Below are 20708 nucleotides of genomic sequence, written 5' to 3' on the forward strand. Positions count from 1 at the left end.
TTATTAAAAGCGCAAAATGTTATAAATATACATATACACTTAAATTGACTACAAAACACAACTTTCAGATGCCAAGTTTTGAAACTACATAGTAACAACCCAAAACATCCTGGCAAATACCTAGAAACCACCCAGAACACCCCATCTACCACCCAAGAAGCCACTGAGACTACCTCAAAAAAGCAACTACCTAAAAACCACAAAACATTAACCACCTAGTGACAATGCAGAAGATCATAGCAGCCTGAAACTAAACTGAACTGATTTTCACAAAGATTTATTTTAGTTAAATGCATATATTTGAAGTCTTTTGGAAACCCTGAAGTAAGCATTTCAACATACTCTTTACTAGACAAGCGTCTCGTCATTAATGACTCCAGGGAAAGCAAGAGTCTGGATCTGCTGTCCTGTGTCAAAGGGTTAACTGGTCCTGCAAAACGCAATAAGCCATTAACGGCTTGTTAGGGTTTACACGCTAACCCCCATAACAGACATTTAAAGGGTTAAAATCCCGAGGGCGAATCTGATTATGCGAGTTTACCCCCTCTTATGAATGATTCATATTTTATGATAATGAGCTATGAATAGAAAAACCACCAAGCATTTGGTGTTGCTCTCAGGGCATATAAATATATGCAGCAGATTATCAATGATATCTTGTCCCCCGTGGGCTGAAATATGCCAGTCCAGGAGGCGATTTCAGACAGTAAAAGAAACCAAAGAGAGAAAAGTGCGTCTGTTTCTAGATGAGAACGATTAAGAGGGAGTCATTTGAATACTGGAAGCTACATTGGCCCTTAACCCAGTGGGAGATATTATTTCCTTTCCTGAAATTAGCAGTGTTATATTATTTTATTGTTCTACTAATGACTTAATCTAATCTATTTATATCTAATATGTTCTTACGTAATCTGTTTAGCCATGGAACAACATAACAGAACATCAAATGAAACATAATTATGCGCAAGACTAAATAAAAATGGCTCACTTGATACTGCATAAACATTAATCCATGAAAAGTTGATTAATAAATACAATCAGCAAGAGCTATGCAAACAAGAGGCAGCAACTAATAATGAATGTGTTTCAACTTGTCAGACTTATCATAATTATGAGAAGACAACACAGAAAATCTGCTCTGAGCTGTTCAAATTCTCATCATTGGTTTCTATGGCTACATTCAAAATGCCAAAATGGATCCATGTGATGTTTTGGGGGTATTTTTATACCAGGAAAATGTCATTGCAAAAATTGTTCACCTTTAGCAGAGTTTAAAAAGTCAGTAAATACATATCTTGATTACACTCAAGTATATATGATTGAATACATATATGATTGGCTATAATAAAATGACATTTTAAGGAGTTTTACTAAATTGTTGAGGCTGCTGCCATTTGTTCTTTTTAGATAACGTCATGATAGCCGAGGGTGAAAAATGCTGATTTTACAATGTGTAATTATTAGTTTCATGGTTTTTATACACTTTAATAGTCTCTGTACTCTGTTTTTACATACTCTCACACATAGGTTTTCAAATTTTGTTTAGATTATTACAAATTTTTCCAAAAAAGATCAGATCAACAATTGAAGGAAAAAAAAAAATCCAAATCTCACGAGCTGTGAAGAGGCCCCCAATAGAGAGATGACAGATGGCAAGAAAGAAACCACATACTGATCCAAGTTGCTGACTCGCTTATGAACAATATGGACACAACAAATTGATAAGTTTATCCAATTTTGCAATCATTTACTCTCGCTCGTCATTACAAACCTGTATGGTGTTCTTTACTCTCTACATTTTTTTGAATATGGTCGTTCTTGTCGATGTAATTCCAATTAATAAAAACTAAATATGTCCAGCCTCACAACAAACAAAAGAGCAACATAAACATATTATAAAACACGTTACTGTAATTCTCATTTGTGACCACAATTCAGGTTTTCTAAACTAAATCAAATGCTTAATTAAAAAGATCTGACTGATTCATTTTCAAAACAGAGAATCTCACAAAAGCACAAGGTTCAGGTTAGGTGAATTTTAAAGACCCAGAAAACTATTTCTGGTTACATTATATGTTAAGGTGCAGTACTGAGTAATAATTTGCAACATGTACTTATACAGTTAAAGATTTTAAGGCACAGAAATAAGGTAAGACTTTATTTTAAGGTGTCCTTGTTTGTTCTATTATAATAACAATAAATTATTCATAATTAAACGCAAGTACCCTAAGCCAAACCTTAACAACCCTAACCAGGAATATATATAGTAACGAGGACACCTTAAAATAAAGTTCAACCCATAATTTACCGGTGTTGGGAAAACTTACTTTTACAAGTAATCCATTACAATATTGCGTTACAGTTACTTTTTATGGAAGGCAAGGTGTTACTTTACTTTTGCATTACTTTTTAAATATGAGCAGGGCTTGATTGCTTGCTTTTATAGAATATAGTAGAAGAAGCTTCGATACTATTCAGCAATTAAAAAAAACAATGAAGCACAATTATTGCTGTATCTAAAGTTATTTTTGCTTATTAGTATGGTTGAAATGAATCATCAAATGTTTTTGTTGGTTTAATTATTGCAGGTTTGGATAATTTTTTGCATTTCACCATTTTAATTTATTTCGATTAATACTAACATTTAGTCCAGTGTCCAGACACAACGCCTCTGACCTTTTTGATTTTGAACAGGAGACTCGTCAGTCAATAAATAGTAAGTAAAAAGTAATTAGCGTTTATTTTTTTAAAATGATATTTTCTTGTAAATTAAAAAGTAATCCGTTTCTTTACTAGTTACTTGAAAAAAGTAATCTGATTATGTAACCTGCGTTACTTGTAATGCATTACCCCCAACACTGTAATTTACTATATGGAAAGTACACGTAACATATAAAACAAGAGCACTATTGAATACAGTGTTACCCAATTTTCCAACAAACACTTCCTGAATCTTCAGAGCAACAGCATCATTTAAAAACAGACGCAATAGGTACAAGCGAGTATATCGCAGGAAAGGCCGCACTCGTTGCAGCTTGCTAATTTTACCTCTTGACGCACACTCTTGACATGCTGACAATAGCAGGAACGGAGGCTGCTGAAGGAAGGATGTGTTGTGGTGTATTTCGTGCATTGTGAGGGGCTTCCTAACGCTCTACGTTAAGAAGCTGAAGGACACAGCTGCAGAAATAAGAATGCGTGTGCTGAAAAAGATGAGGGCACTGAGGAATAAGCACTAAAGATCAATGAAACAAACAGGAATGAGAAAGAAAAAAGTTGTTTAAGTACCGTAGAGAAGAAAGCGGTTTGGAGTTTACAAAACCAAGTGTGTTTTGCTGCGTCATCTATTATGATATCGTGTCCTCCAGTAAACTAAAGTTAATGGATTACTGTAAAACATCACGATATATGTGTGTGCATGTGACTGTCCCTGCTGCCAGTCGTGACCTTTCCCTGTACAAACAGTGGAAGATACATTATGGCTATGACATTTCAATGTAGAGCAGACTGGGCAACTTTATTAGATAACAGCACTGGACACTACAGCTGCTGAATCAGGTCCTCAGGGGATGGGGTAAAATGTATCCCTGCGAGACGTAATAAAAGGGCACATGTGATTCATATCGGTGCTTATTACTGAGTGTGTGTGGTTGTGTCTGTGTGTAAAGAGAGAGAGAGAGAGAGAGAAACAGGTAACTTCAATTGTCATTGAGAAGTTTGTGAATAGTTCTAGCCCTGCGACTGATCTTGGTGTTATGCAGTCAGCTATAACAGAGCATTTAGAGAGGGGATTTATTTTTTTTGAGACATAAATCAACAAAGCTGGTGATCTAAAGGATATTCATGAAATTATATTCTATCCATATCAAGGTGGCATTTATTTAAATTGAAATTAAACATCGCAATTAACTGCATCCAAAATAAAAGCTTTTTTTGCATAAGTACACATATTTTAGATCGTTAAACAGTATTATTTTAAAAGTAACTTTCTCCAACACTGTATATATTAGTGGTGTAACGGTACACGTATTCATACCAAACAGTTACGGTAGGGGTCTTTCGATTTGGTATGCATGTGTTTTAAAAAAAAAAATGTCCAGAGCTTGTTAGTTGCAGTCTGATCTCTTGACAATTTATACGTATTATAATTTTTGGGATTTTTGAGTTGCCAATTCATATGAATTTGTATGAAGGACCTACACCTAACTACACCTCTTAACCTAGCCGTCACTAGGGTTAAGACAAATCATACAAAATCGTATGAGTGAGGTCGTACAAATTTGTTTGAATTAGCCACCTAGTTAGACATATACAATTTGGTCATGTTCTCAAGATAAATGAAGTCTAAAGAGGAGAGCATTTCACAAAATATTACACCGTATACTTATATTTTACTAAAGCTGTTTAGTAATTTAATGTATGTTTAAATTAATGTGTTATGAAACATGCTAAATAACTTGACAAATAACCTTTATAATTCATTTAAAAAATGCATTATGTGCGATTTATGTGCGATGTTTGCATCAGATTTTTCTGAAGTTGAGTGTTGATCAACTATTTAAAAATAAATAGCATTAAGTTTGGCTTGTTGGGTTGTCCTGGTTGTAACCTTATAATTTAAAAGGGCTCCCTATCATTTTAAGCCGAGGCAGATTTTTTATCACTTATGTATTTAAAGAAATACCAAATCATACATGTACTGAAATCATACTGAACTGTGACGTTAAAACAAAAGGACGTACCAAACTGTCAAATTTGTATACTATAACACCCCCTTATATATGTATACATACAAAAACACATGCACACACATTTCCTATATATTTTTACTTATTGAAACTATCTAAATTAAACAGAATACGCTGCTGAATGCGAAGCAAATTAGTTAACTTTAAAATAAAATAAAAGGGAATTAAAAAGAAATAATTCACAGAAAATTCCTTAAGCTTCATCTCTGGGATTCCAATCAACAGATAAAGATTCACTCGTTGCGTTCAATTCAGAAGATCAACTTTCTGTATTGTTTGTAGCAAGCCTTGCTGGTTAACTCACATAACACTAAAATCGTCAAAAAAATAAATCATGGGCTGTGTCTGTCCTGCCTTAAAATCCCAAAGCAAACCTTTAACAACCATTTAATTCTTTGTCATTCGGCTAAATGATGAAAGAACAAAAAATTCTAAACCCAGCACATGTCCACACCCTCATTATGACCTCATCACGTCTGGCTCCTAAAACAAAGCAACACTTTTAAGGCTGTGTGGGCCGTGATTTGTGTCTTCTATCCTGACTGCTGTTATTAAACAGCTTTAGCGTGGATTAATGTCAGATCCGCAACATCAATCTGACACCTTCGCCAGATGCTTATCTCTCGAATAATGAAGCAATCAAAGCGACCACTCAGCCTGTTAATTATCCTATGCTAGCCTGGTCACCGGGGATGCTCTATAGCAAAAATGTATGGTGGGGGAGGGCGTATATTTATGTGTTTTCATGTATATGCATACAGGCTTCAATGAAGTTTAATTACACAAAAGACGGAGGGCTTTGGCAAGCCCCCATCACTCACAGATGAATTAATGAATAGGTAAACAGTGACAGAGCATGGAGTGGCACGCTAACGTAGCTTTTGCTCACGCGTGATCACACCATAGAATCGCTGTTTATTAATGGGATTGAACTAACCAAACATACTACCAGTGTGGAAGCCACAGGGATTACAACATCAACAATGTAGAATAAATACAAATGATAGCCCCAAAAGCTTTTTGAAGATATTTTGAAAACCAAGGGATTTTAACTGCTTGAAATATTTGCTTTATGAAAAAGTTACATTTTTATGATTTAATGTTTGAATGGTCCCTCACACTGTTTATTGGCTGTAATGCAAAAGGATTGCTTCTTGCATGTTTTGTGACCGTTTTAAAGGGAAACATTTTCAAATTTGTGTTTAGTGTTATTGGCACTGCACTAAAAAAGAAAGTTGAAACGGCATCAACAAATGCCTTTGGATATCAGTTTTTCATTTGTTAACAATATCGGATAGGTTTAGGCTTGGATTTGGTGTAGGGCATTTTTTTCAGCACGATGAGCATTAACTATTATCAACAGTTCGTGGATAATTGAATTCTGAACCTCACAATATGTACCCAGCAATACTTACCTAGTCAACGTAACAAAAATGTGCCAGGTTTCGTGTATTATACCTGCGCTACAGCAATGCGCATAGTGCCACTTTAGCGCCAAAGCAATGTTGCACAAATTGTATTTTGAAAAATGGTATAGAACAGAAGTTACACTGAGGTACATTTTTTTGAGACCAGGTTGCCATTTTAGCTAATTTCTACAAGCCTTATACCATGACTTGTACCAAGCAAGTTTACCGTTTTCAGAATAACAATATATATGAAGCTGCCTGATGCAAAAAAAAAAGTCTCAGTTGCAAAATAGTTACAACACGATATTATGCAAGGAACTATGAGAAATTGAGAAAGTCTTTATGAACTGATAATCTGGTCCTGTAATCACAATTTGCGTGATTTTTTTAGTGTTTACAGTATTTCATGCAGAAACTGCGCTAAATAGTACTGTGTGTATTTACATAGCTGCAACTTTTTAATAGTTAGAATGTTTTTCACCAAAACAAATCTCCAATTTCTAAAGTGAATTCCAGCCTATTACATAGAGGAAGAATGTGTTGTCCGATATGACAGATTGGAGCAGAGTGGGGCGAGCAGAGCGAAATCAGCCAGAGAAAAACTCTGCCAGACAGAATGAATGTCAATGGCTTTGCTCTGCTCTGTTTATGGCTGGTCTAGTTAAATGTCAAAAGCTTTACCCTAGAGAGCATGTCCTCTCTCCAGACCGGTGCTGAATTTGCAGGCGCCTCGCTTTCTCCTCTCTCTGTCTGTTTTATAACCGATATTTCACATCCCATACAATTTCTGAGCTTCTCACTCCAATCTGTTCTCTTCGTGGTCATTCATATTCAGCTATTACATATCTATTTTGACTCGTGAGACGAAGAACACGTTTTTAGCTAGTTTACATGAACTTAGAGAAACGGCTTTGAAAGTTTCATACAGGCAAAGAGCTCAATAACCAAATGTGAACTTTCGAATTCAGGACATTAGCAATAAATGACTCAATTCCACCTAAAATAAACATTGATTCAGCTGTTTGTGGCCCTTATTGATGGCCTCTTATCTGCAGTGTGTTGGCACTGACAAAGCAAATTCCGCAAACGCTTTAAGCTGTTTTATGACTCTTCCCAAACCAAAAGGAAATGCTAAGTCATCTCTTTTCTTTTGAGGGAGTCACCATTCAAGAGAGCTGAGGCGTTAGCTCCGAAACGCCTGATGAAATGTATGAAACGAGGGAAATGTAGCCTAAACTCATATTTATAATTCATGTAGAAGAAAGAGCCTGAGGTGCTTCAAACAGGATCTTTGAACATGGATCCCAAGGCTCAGTGAAATCATTAGTTGCATACTTGTGCTTGGGTCGTGATGTTATGGTGAAAAACAAATGAGTATTTGTCTCCCCAACCAAAGCCTGTCGTCTGCGCCTCTCGGTTTTAATAGCGCTACGAAACGACATATAGGTGTACTGATTCAAACCACTGAAAAACCTGCATGCTTTAAAGCTCATCATAAGTGCTTCACTGTATCCATGGTGACGCAGTTAGTACAGACAGATCTGCTCACACAGGAACATACACCGTTTCTCATTGCCGGTGTGGAAGTGTTATTTATTATAGTCAGCAGCCCTGCATATGGAAATTCATTTTCTCACCTGATGTTCCTCTCTCCGTCTTATTCAATATTAATGTCATCTCACATTACCAGCCAGGTTTACCGTATCCGATAAAGAGAAAGCTTTCTTAGATGCGTTCACCCATAATCATGCAGCTGCGAACTCACAAACAGAATGAAAAACTGTGAAGGATGAGAAAAGAGAAAGAGGGAACAAGCAAATGAGGACAAAAGATAAAATATGTATAATAACGGAACAGATTTTAGAGGAAAATAGAGCTTAGCGGTTAAAGATCTGGGCTAGTTACTTAAAGAGTGTAGATTTAAATCCTTGATTTGTGGATGGTGGCCAAGTGGTAAACTGGTTGTGGTTTTTAGCATGCTATGCATTTTTTGCAAAATAAAAACAATAAAAAAAAAATTTATAAAATAAAATAACCAACATAAAATAACACGCCAAAGCTTAATATCGTGGAGATATGAATTTGTTCAAATCATTAAAAAATAATATATTTTTATACTAATAGTAATAATATAGTGATAATGGTTGCATTCTTTTGTTAACGGTACGTGTACTAACATGTACTTACAGTGATCTTATAATGTACTTATCTAAGAAGGTACTGGTAAAACTAATAGGGTAGGGTTAGGTTAAGGTGTATGTTCACGTTTAGTACTTAATATCAACTAGTTATGGCATTATAATAACTATAACATGTACATTTGTATGTACATGAGGAACAGAACTGTAAAATAAAGTGCTACTGTGATAATGATGTCTTGTAAAGCACCACTAATAAAAAGAACAGAATAATAATAGTGGATAGCACAAAAAAAAAAAAAAAAAAGAATTTGAATTTCACAAACCTTTACCCTTTAGGTCTCACACATAAACAACAGGAACATATACTTTTGACATAACTCAAAAATAAGCCCAGACTCAGAGAGGTTGTATGAATTGATTAGATCTCTTTGCACGAGCTGTCATAAAACAAAGCTTTTATCTCAAGCAAGCTCTCATTTACAGCCGGAGTCAGATAGGAAAAAAAAAAAAATCACAGTTTGCAGTGAGGTTGTACTAAAAGAGATTTGGGGCGCAAATCCCAAGGTGTCAAAACTAAATCTCAAGACAAAAATATCTGCACCGAGACAAAACCACAGATTTATTGTAGGTTGTTTACACCTCGCATTTACTAAACTGAGTGCGTCTGGATATGAGTTTTATAGCGTGCCATGTACGATTGAAATCAAACTTGTTTATGTGATTCAATTATAAATGTATAATTAAGGTATGTAGTAATTAAGGTCACCTTATCTGATGTTGCATTCTGAATGAACTAGATCAAAAAAGCAAAAGAAAAAAAAGAGCTTTAGCTATGGAATTCGCCAAAGGTCGAAATGTTTTGCCCTTTGACCTTTCATATGAGAGTTTGTTGATTACTGACTACCTAGGAAAGTGTGACAAAAGTGAAATAAAAAAAGACAGCTTGAAAGGGGAACTGCGATGACCTGTAATTTGAACCTAGTGTTTGGACAAGTTTACCCGACAACAATGTAAATGGCTCTTTCTTTTGCTTGCCTTTTCCTTTCTTATCTGTTAGCTAAAATAAACATTTGAGATCAAGATGTTCAAAATCACGTCCTACGTGAATTTTTTTTTGTGCTTTTGCTACAATACAGTGCTACAATTAGCCACTACGTGAGTCTCCGATGAGTTTAACGAGCATCGGATGCATAACGTTCGCAAAAAAACGCCGAAATCGCCACCTCCAATCTGATTGGCTGGCTTCGAGGCAGTTATTAGCAAATACTCTGATATATCGCAAATGAACCTTTCTTAAATATCACACGTATAAACAGGCTAAACAGTGGTTGGTGTTGACATGTTTACATGTTCTAGACCAGAATGCAAACATCTGGCTCATCCAAAATAATTAAAAACTGACATAAAACAAGATCCCATTAAGCCAGTTTCATGAAAACAGATTTCTGAAAGCTTAAGCCATAAATTACAGTAGCGGAGCATTTCTGTACAAGCTAACCCCCCGCTGCTCGGCAGATGAGATTCATTTAATCAGAGATACGTCAGGACTATTAGCTTTTCAGTCTTTGACATTCAACTCCAGACGTAACAAGACAAAAATGATCAAAAAGTCTAATGTGTTCAATGATGCTTGTTATTCGTTTGAAACAGAATTTGCAAAGATGGAGGACAGAGGGAACAATATTAGTTTTTTCTTAAAGTACTTAATGTGAGGGTCCAATTTAATGGTGTTTTAATAGGCTTAAGTTAGAGATCAAGTTGGTGTTGATACTTTAAATAAACTTTTAATACAAAGCCCTTAAAAGCGTAATAGGATCTGTTCAAAGAATTTAAAGAGGCCTGATTACTCCGTACTTTTTTGGCTTAAAATAAATTAATACATGCTTGTGCATCAAATTGATCTAAAGTCAAAGTAAAAACAATCATAATGTTACATAACACTTTCTTTAAACAAAAAATGTCACGGTTTCCACATAATATTAAGCAGCTCAGCTGTTTTCAACATTGATAACAAGAAGAAGTGTTTCTTAAACAAAAAATCTGCATGTTCAAATGATTTCTGAAGCACCACAATGCCACAATATTGATTATGACCTCGTAACAAGAAAAATAACAATAAGACATTTTTCTCATTTATTAATAAGATGAACGATTCTATATGCTACAACCTCAGTAGGGACTATGATTTTAGTTTACGTCATTAGAGAAGCGTAGGTGTAGTCCTAAAAACAGCCAGAACAAATCCACGACATGCTTTATCACACAAGGAGCGGTCACCTGAAAATGACACAATCAACTAAAAATGGAAGCAGCTCCATTATACTGGTGTCCCAGTTCACCAGGAAGGTGCCCACTTATTATTTTTGGATTCAAGAACTTCGCCCTTGATACAGGGAAAAAAAAAAAAGTTTTATGCAATCCCATTTTACGGAACTAAACAAAACTGGCGTTAAAGAATAAATCAAATGGTTGTGCAGTAGTCCAGAACAGCAGTGCTCTAAATTTATTTTTACATCATATAAGCGTAATGCTCGCTTTCTAATTTTTCTTCCATAATGTAAAGAAGCATTTGTATCAAAGCAGCATTTTATCTATGATTTATGCTGATTCTGATAATAATAATAATAATAAATGTTTTTAGATAAATGTACGTTTTTGAGAATTAGTGCTGTTAAACGATCAATCGCATCCAAAATAAAAGTTTTTGTTTAATATATGTACATGTACTCTGTATGTTTATTACGTGTATGTAAATGCACACGCATACAGACAATATTTTGAAAATACTTACATGTATATAATATATAAATTACATTACAATTACATTTGTGTGTATTTGCATATGCATAATTAATACACACAGTAGGCAAACATTATATTATATAAAAAAATACATTTTTGGATGCAATTAATCGTGACTAGTCATTTGACAGCACTATTTGCAAGTAAAATGAAAGATAATTTGTATGGAAACATGCTATCTATGATATCACTGAGGTACTGTCAAGCTCAATAGCAGCTTTATCAACATTTTAGTAGCAATTTCTACGCTAGCTTGTTAGCAAGAGGTCTGACCTGTTTATAATTAAGTTCAAATATAATCCTGTAGCTTGGGTGGACCTTGATGGTTTTGTTCACTTCTAAATGTTTAATCAGTGCTAAACACCTGCCAGAATCATGTGACTGTTCTGGGTGGGCTACTAAGCAACAGGAGGTAAAGACGGGATGTCCTCCTCCTTCGCAATCTCCTTCGCCCCTTTCCAGTCAAAGTAAATCCTATTAGCCCTGTTCATCTGTCCCACATAACTACAATGCTAAAGAATCCGGGGTACAAACTTGCTCGTTTCTCTCTGATCATCCATGGGGTTTCATTTGCGGCTATTAAGAGACTTTGCATTAGATTTTTACGAGTCTTACGAGTTTAATGTTTAACTGAAGTCTCTGTGCTTCAGCACTGTGAAGGAGATGCTGAAGAAACATTTGCCGTAAGATATATTACAGGAGAATCTGCAAAGGACGTTTTCGTAAGTGATTTGAACTCTCCTTCAGAGCATAAAATCTCCTTTAGAGGGATTTTAAAATCTTAAATTAGGTGAGGGAGCAAGAAAATTAAATAGAGCCAATCCTGGGGATCAAGACCTTAAGAAAACCTCCAGGATGGATTTTGTCAAGGAGCCTATGCTGAAAAAAAAAAATCTCAAGATTGGAATATTATAGCCAGGTCATTAAGAAAATTGTTACACGTTTTGCATCTGTCTTTAGTATCTCTAAAAAGGTACTTAAGCATTTTAAAGTCAAACTTTAAAATGCATAAATGTTGTTGCACAGAACTATGTAACGATGCAAAATATTAGCCAAACAAAATAATGTTACTTATCAGAGATTACAGTAGAACTTTAGTCAATAGTCTTTTTTCCCATCTAGTGTCAAACCAAATTTTAGCAGAATAGTTTAGGTTAGTTTAGGTCAACTCACACTGGACCAACAGATGAACAGCAACTCACATGTTAATTGGGTTTTGTCAGATCAGTGTTTTACACTGACAGTGTAAGTACAGTAATATTATTAATGAGTAATATTATTAATTATATATATGTAATATAGGGTTAAGTTTGGGTTTAGAGTTTGGTCAACGCCAACTTTTGTTTACTGTTTTTATGTACCTACTGCACATTTCGCAACAGTTTCAAAGAGTGATGCTAAAATACAGGTTCAATATGTGAACCCTGGCACGTATGCTATAGTAATGTACGTATTGCTGCGGTTTTGAAATATCCGTGCACTGTTGCTAAAAGCTAATGCTCTATCATGTTGAAATAGGCCTAAACCAAATCCAACCCTAAACCTATCCGATAATGTTAACAAATGCAAAACTGATTTGTTGACGCAACCATGCCAATTCAACTTCATTTCTTTAACTTTTTGCTAAAAAAGTGCACCAAGGTACGTTTATGCCACAAAATCAGGTAGGGTTTGGTTTAGGGTTAGTTGCTTGCATTTGCTTATTCCATGGTCTGTCTGAATACTCGGTTCTGATTGGCTGGCAGTTTGCATTAAAAGTGTGGTCGTGGTCTATTTCTTTAAAAAAACAATTCAGCATATTTTTTGTTATTTTTGTTCTACAATGCAACGATACAGTACATTTTGTACAGTATGTGCCCAAGTACTTTCCTGAGCCCCCACAGGCATTATTACATTGGGTACATTTCATACAGATGAATGGAATCACCACGCTCATTATTACATTATTAAATCCTTGTTTGAAGTGGCTATTCAGTCTGAAATAAGCAGTGCCAAATAAAGCTAAGGACCTTTGATCAGAGGCAAGCCAAGCAACTCACCCTGACAGCCTGAAGCCATCAATTGATAAAACCCTCGCTGCAAAGCTAAACAGAAACTACATGACTTTAAAAAGGGACGGTCCGGAACAGTCTTTTGCATTAGCTTAGTATAAATGGAAAACGTGAAAATAGGAAAAGTGTATGTCCGAAGGTGGGGTTTATCAAGATACAGAGTGGCGGCAGTCATGGAATTCCAGGAATTCCCCCTACACACTTCACGCTCCATCAGTCCTCCTCCCGCTTCCCCCTTTCCCTCTTATCTTCCTCATCCATCCCTAGCTCACTCTCTAATCGCTGTAATAGCTGTATCCACGGCTGTCCTGTCCCCCGCTGCCCTTTCTGCCAAACAGGGACACAGGAAGACCTGTTGTTGCTTTCAGCACTGCCCTGTGAGTAATTTAAGACACCTGCTTTGTCAGTACATCGAGAAATCCAAGTAGGCAGGCGCTACTCTGCATTCTAAACAGTGTGTTCAATATTTCAGAGTATTAAACTCAACTGAGATACTAGAGATGCAAAGCAGTTCTAGACGCTATAACAAATTAGGTAAAATGAATAGTTTACCCTAAGCTCTGGCCTCATTTATTCACCCTTATGTTGTTAGAAATCATTCCGACTTACTAAAATGTTTATATTATTTACATTATTAAATATTATTATTTATATACATATTATCATTTGTGTTAAGTAATATTTTACATAGAATAAGCATAAAAGTAATATATTTAAAATACATTTATAATAAGTATATTAACTATTCAATAAATAAAGTATATTTATTTAGTGTATATGACATACATAAATATATTATATTATTTTTCATATATATATATATATATATATATATATCTATTTTTCACATATATATATATATATATATATATATTGATATACTTATCAAATATTTTTGCAGAAGCGAATGAACAGAATTTTATGTTCTGGGTAAACCTTCCCTTTAAAAACTGAACTGAGTTGTCCCTCGAATAGAGAACTTTACTGTCTCCTTCCATTTGCTATTCCTGTTAATGTTCAGCTCGACTAACCGAGACTGAACCTCTCAGGCTGATAGAATCAGTAGTGTCTTACAGGAAATGGGAGGAAATGCCCAACATCAGACAGTGAAGGACATCTCAACTACCGCTTTATAACCTCATTTACCGAAGCCCAAAAAAAAACATCCACGCCTGTTTTGTTCTGGCTTCGAAAAAAACCCACATTTTTGAAGCTGCTAATGCAATGTGGCATTCGTAGGAGAGCATGTCACTCTCCAGGAAAAGAACACTGGTTGTTTTTCTTCCGTCGCGCCTGTGTGTCCGACTTTTCCTGTCTACTGGATTCTATGAGAATTGAAATGTTGAGTTTATACTGTACTCGAGATCTAGAGTACTTAGACATGAGACACATTCCATACCACACTGTGCCATTCTCCCATGGGTCATATGGGATTGTAATGGAGACTGGGAACGGTTAAAAGAGGAAGAGAGAGAAAAGAGAATGGAAACATTGTATTTTCTCTCTGGATATGCTCTGATAAGATTGTAAGGCTTCCTGCTTGACCTTGAATGTTTTCCAGATGTTGATTGTTTTTAATTGGGACGGTGTGTTTTCCTTTTTTACGTAACTCTATAAGATTGCAGGAAGCCTGGTGGCAGATTGCTATGACGATAAGTGTTCCTTTGACACATGAGTGATGTTTGGTGTGGGCAGAGGTGACGCCACAGGACAGTTGATACGCTGTTGTCCTGGTCTGGTTACTGTCACTCTGAAATGACCCCGATTCAAGAGGATAATGGAGGATCTTTCATAATCACCCCCCAAAAACAAGAGATTAAAATGGCTTTGTTAAAAATACAATACAAATATAACATTTAAATCTATTTAAACATTTTTTTTAATATATATTTTAAAAAGTCTCATATTCATCAGTTATACATTTGTTTCATCATAAAGAGTAAAAACATTAATATTTCTAAATAATATTAATTTAATAATAGTTTTTTTATTTTAATATATTTTAAAATCTAATTTAATACCTTATATACCTACTTTATCAATTTAATGAATCTTGCTGAATAAAATATTTTTTTTCTTTCCAAAAAAAGCAACTTTTTTTTCCCAAAAGTTTATATGCAAAAACTGAATTTTTTTTATATACATTTTTTCCCAATTTTTAAAAATCCATTGTTCTATTTTTCTATTGTTACTGTGTTTGTAATGTGTTTTTCTTAACACAAAAACAGAAAGAGAGAGAGACTTTTTACCTTTGTCTGCAAACAACAACATCCCATGCAAACTAAACTTTTTTTTTTCAGACACTTAGGTAATTTTGAAAGAATGCCATGTTTAGAAAAACGAACACAGATAAGGATGCTGCCCTGCAGCAAGTTAACCAATGGAAGGTAAAAAGGTGGTGCCCTTTGGCCCCAATGAATCAAAGGTCCTCCTCCACTTTTCACAAGACACTCACAGCTTAGCAGCCCCATCCCAGGTGATCCTTTCTGGACAACTTGTCAGCTACATATGTCAGTGTCTCGCCACTTGACCCGAGACCCTGCTCCCTGCCTCCCTCTCCCTTCCCATTGGACGAACCAGTGGGGAATTGTCCTGTAGAACAAAGCCTATAGTTGGGGGTGCTCTATTAAAGACTTTGACTAACATTCCATTCACAATGCTCTCTGGCGACCAACTTTTAATGACCCTGCTCTTCTAAACATTTACGGTTTTGTGGGTCCGCCAACACAAACAAAAAAAAGGAACGTTCAACGCTCACAAATGGAGCATCTTTATGGAGAGAACCCCTTCTAACGGCCTCAAGCTTTAAGAGAGTTGCCTCATTATTTAGGACTGAATATTAATGAATGAGAGCCAGCTTAAAAGAAACATTTACTCTGTTCCGTAGCCTTTCAACAGGCGTTCCTGTAGAACATGGTCAATGCCGAGGTCATGGATTGGATTCCCAGAAAAACCAACTAGCAGGCCTATCGATAAGATACATGTACTAGCTTGAAAACAAATAATTTAGGATTCATTTAAAATGGTTGTGATGATCAAATGAATATATTTAATGTGAGCTCTGTACCTAAACCACTGAGATTCCCGAGATTCAAGAATGGACTTTTTGCATGTCCCCAAACTGAAAAGAAGAGGACGCTGAATTAAAGATGTCTTTTTTTTTCTAACCAATATTGCTGCTAACAAAATGGCTGATAAGTGATGCAGAATCAATCACTTTGTTTCTGACATAAGCCATTTGCTTCATTCTGACATGGCATTAGTCTAATTTATAGCAAACAATACATTGGTTTCATAGAGGGTTTATTTATCTGCAGGAATGTGAAGTCTTCTGTCAGTTTATCTCTAGTCTAGCACTGTGCAAAAATGTAAAAGACTGCTCAGGGTGTGAAACTAAATCAAAATGTACCATTCTGTTCTGTCCTGTCCTATCCGATGCCCAAATCACAGTCTGTGTGCAGGTGCAGCCATGTGAGTACCAAGGCAAATATTAGAGGAAGAATGAGAAAAGCTCTGATGTCTCTTACCTTATAATAATATGATGGAAAACGATCAAAGACGCCTGTAGCATAACATGATGTTTATCGTTCTTATATCCTGAGAATCCTGACAACGATACACACGATCAGTGATCTTTCACGGCTGGTAATACCGTTAAGCGTCCCCAACTCTCCTTCAGCGGCAGCTCACAATAAATAAAGGCTGATATCTCGAGTGTGTGTGTGTGTGTGTGTGTGTGTGTGTGAGAGAGAGAGAGAGAGAGAGAGAGAGAGAGAGAGAGAGAGAGAGAGAGAGAGAGAGAGAGAGAGAGAGAGAGAGAGAGAGAGAGAGGGTTTTATTTTATTTGGGCTGATAAGCAATTCAAATGTTAGTTTAGTCAGCCGTTGACAAGGGTTGGGAATCAATAACTACTTCTTGTTCGTTTCTGTTTACACAATAACGGAACCGACCGATTTTAACGACATTTTGTGTATAGTTTGCGTCGTTTCGAACAGAAAACCGAACTACTCCTTCACTTCTAGCACAACATCGCTACTGAATCTACAGCGCCACTAGTGCGGTCCGATTCCCACACGAACGACTCTTTTGAGTTGGTTATTTTTGTGAATCAAAACCATACCAGACAAGTGTAGTCCGATTTCCAAACGAATCTTGTGTATTTCTTTTTAAAGCTATATAACTAAGTTATAATTTGTGTAGTGCGGTTGTCACGATTCAGCGAGTGACTCTTATGAGCAGGATCTTTCCATGAGTTAACGACATTTATGAATCAAACGGAGCGGTTTCTGTATGAATTCGAACCAGTACTGAACCTCAAGCTATTTCCCTTCCCGTGTTAAAATGTAGGCTAGGGCTCGTAAGACGTAAATTAAAAATGCTATGACAACATACAGAGTAACCTAGTTGTAGGTTTGTTTTGTTCATAAAATTAACAACCCTGCTGAAAAAATATAGAAAATATGATTAGACTTGTATTGCTTTTATATTGGTTTCTAGTGGTAATTGGTCGCCTTATATTGTTGGCTTGATGAAACCAATAAATCTTAATGGAATATTTTCCGAAATACAACAGATAACACTTTAAAAAAAGGTTAAAAGTTGATGGTTTGCACAGTTTATAAGGGTATTTGTAATGGGAAAAATTAGAATGTTGTTCAGTGATTTTTATTTTTTCAGCAAGGAAATTATTAATAGCCTATATGCTACCACATTTTGTTTGGAAGTTTAATTAACATAGGCTATCGTGGTATGTTTTTAAAGAATTGCTTAAATACAGCATCGTTATGATCTCTGTAAACATTTTAACATGTCTACAGAACGCTAATTAATTTGTGGTAGCGTTGTATGATGAAATCTGAAAAGGTCCCATTCTTTGAGACTGCTGGGGGCAGAAAATAAAATACGAATCACGCGTTCTTCAAACATTTCTCTCTTTTAATTACTAAAGAATCGTTTATCGTGGAACTGTTAGGGAACCAGAATCGATTCCGCGCGAATCGCATCCCTATCCATGACTCTATAGAACATCAGTTACGCATGAAGACGCTGAACACTCCGATTACAGCATCTTTCGTGGCAATGCAATGCTGGCTGGGAAAGCACAAAAATCATTGAAAAATACTGCCATATTCACAAATGACTGTAAGAGACTTGAATCATCGGCGCTCCAAAAACGAGTAAGTTGCGATTCCGATGCGTAATTATCGATGTCACAATGTACGCAAGACGTAACCTACAGTAACAAGCAGTAAATAACATGGAGAAGAAGGTTTAAGGTTTACCTATATGGGGACTAGTCCGAAACCTCCTCCTTCCAGCAGAACCGGCTCATCAAAGCCGCCGCGTCACCGGTCCAAGCGAAACGCGCAAAGCGCACATGCTTCCCGCACGCTATCAGACTGTCACATGAGCGGAGCGGTCAGTTCAACCCTCCCCTGCCTCCATCCAGCAAATCTCTGAATCCAGTCCAACGCCGCCCACCTCCCCAAACACGCAGGACAGCCTGTTTAGATCATCGACCGGTCATCCCAACGCCGAAAGCAGCAGGTGGAGGTCGAGCGATATCAGACCGCTAATGATGGCGCGCGTCGGTCACCCCGGCTCTTTTAAGACCGTTTCGTAGACTGTATACGGTCACGGAATAATAATGAGCTCGTATTGCTGCAACAGCAAGCGAGCGTTTTGGGAAACTGGGCCGAGAGGTTATTACGTGTAACGTGAATTAAGTTGAATTATCCTGCAGTAGGATGACGGGTTCGCCTTGAGGACCCCGGCTTAACGGGCCTACTTAAACGCAGGTCGGGGAACAGAAATGGGGATTGAATAGAAACTAGAAAAAAGCGAAACTTTTACAAACGTTTAAAGAAAAAGGAATGGACACTTTTTACATTCAAAATTAAATACGTTGACAGGATGCTGTATGCAATATTTACAAAATAGGCTATACGCAATGTTCAATATGACAAATAGGCTACCCTGATTATCAGCTTTACGTTACTTAAATTACTTTTTTTTTGTAGCTGAATATCTAAACAACGTCCTATATCAGGGAATAGAAACGTTATATAATAGACACTTTTTTTTATTAAATAGGTGAACATACTGGTTGCGCAATATAAAAAATAGGCTATACATTAAATGCCATCACTACCTCACAGATGTCAGAGAACTATGAAATGACAAATAAGGTCCAACTTTATATTGTAGGTCTATAACATCATGCTTCCCCCCAGTAAATTTAATAGAAAAGAAGAAGAAAAAAAAACATCTAACAGCCTTCTTCACTAAATTCTGTACATTTGATTACCAATTTGCCTTTTTATTGAATGAGTAAAGCAGCAGTTTTTAACATTGTCTTGAGCAACAATAGACTGTCCCGATTTCAGACAGGAACAAAGGGACATTTTGTTCCACTTCTATACAATTGCTGTGGCATAACCCCTATTCATACATTACAGTAATATGGAAATTTTCCATGGCCTGCATTGGTCCTTACCCTCACAACATGCTACCCTTCCTATTATTTCCACAGCACCACGGCATTGCTATCAAGATTGGGGTCCTGGCAGGGTGGCGTTTTCTCATTAGGTTGTACTCGTCCCAATATCAGTCTTGAAGACAGGTAAGGAGCAAAGAGGCCTTATCTGCACAAGCAGTTACAGTGTCGTATAGCTTAGGCAAAAAGTTGTTCATTTGTTGCGTTTAATCGCTCGTTTAGAAGCGAAACAATGAAAAAGAAAAAAGGCAGAAACCCAATGACGTTAAGAGGTGATAGTAGATTTGTGTTGGGTAAGTGAAACAGGCATTCAGAACAGGCATTTTCCCTTCCCCCTTCCCTATCACCTCCCTCCCTCTGGGACAAATGGGGGATCCATCTTTTGTAATCCGGAGGCTTTGAGATCTGCGGTTTTAACCCCGGGTCTCGGTAGTCTGCTGGTGGCAGGCTTAGCCACGACCGGGGTAAATCATTTACATGCCCATATAGGCCACCAGACTTCTCAGGCAAATCCAGTTACGCCCAAAGTGAATGTGTGCTGAAAGACCAGTAGATGAGTTAGTTTAAACGCTAAAATTTGCTTAATTAGCAGAACAGGAAGACGTGGCACTGCAAAAAGTTGGTTAAAATTACATTATTCCTACTGTAACAATAGGAAGAGTATTGAAAAAGACTATTCAGTGTATATTTGATCAAGCAATAAGAATATGAATTGGTTCTATGACATAAACCAGACGGCAGCGGCATCAAAAGAGCCTGTGCACTTGTTGCCATTAGTAACGGAACAGTTGCTGTGGACACATATGATTCTGATGTCTTTCGTAAGAGAGCATTACACGGGGTCAAACAGGAACTGTTCATCAGCACCTCGAGTAAATGTTCATTTCACTCTCAGATAATCAGAGGACTCAGGGATTCACCGAACAGAGTGCTAAACTGAATTACAAACCACTTTAAAGGGTTAAAATGAAGCAGACCGTATTACAATGCAGCAGACTTTTATGAGACATCATAGTCAATGTATAATTTGTCAAATAGCATGTACAGGTAGACAGATTTTT

The 20708-nt window shown here is 36.5% G+C and overlaps 1 long non-coding RNA gene across 1 annotated transcript in view; it reads right to left on the reverse strand.

Moving 5' to 3' along the window:
* Window positions 1-18740, reverse strand: part of LOC122332275 — a 41032-nt gene extending 22292 nt beyond the window's left edge. Inside the window, exon 1 of the long non-coding RNA XR_006248469.1 lies at window positions 18434-18740. This is a non-coding gene — a long non-coding RNA (uncharacterized LOC122332275). The remainder of the gene's footprint in view (window positions 1-18433) is intronic.
* Window positions 18741-20708: the final 1968 nt, after the last annotated feature.

This window comes from Puntigrus tetrazona, unplaced genomic scaffold (genome assembly GCF_018831695.1).
Source record: "Puntigrus tetrazona isolate hp1 unplaced genomic scaffold, ASM1883169v1 S000000008, whole genome shotgun sequence".
In the NCBI taxonomy this organism is placed as follows: domain Eukaryota; kingdom Metazoa; phylum Chordata; class Actinopteri; order Cypriniformes; family Cyprinidae; genus Puntigrus; species Puntigrus tetrazona.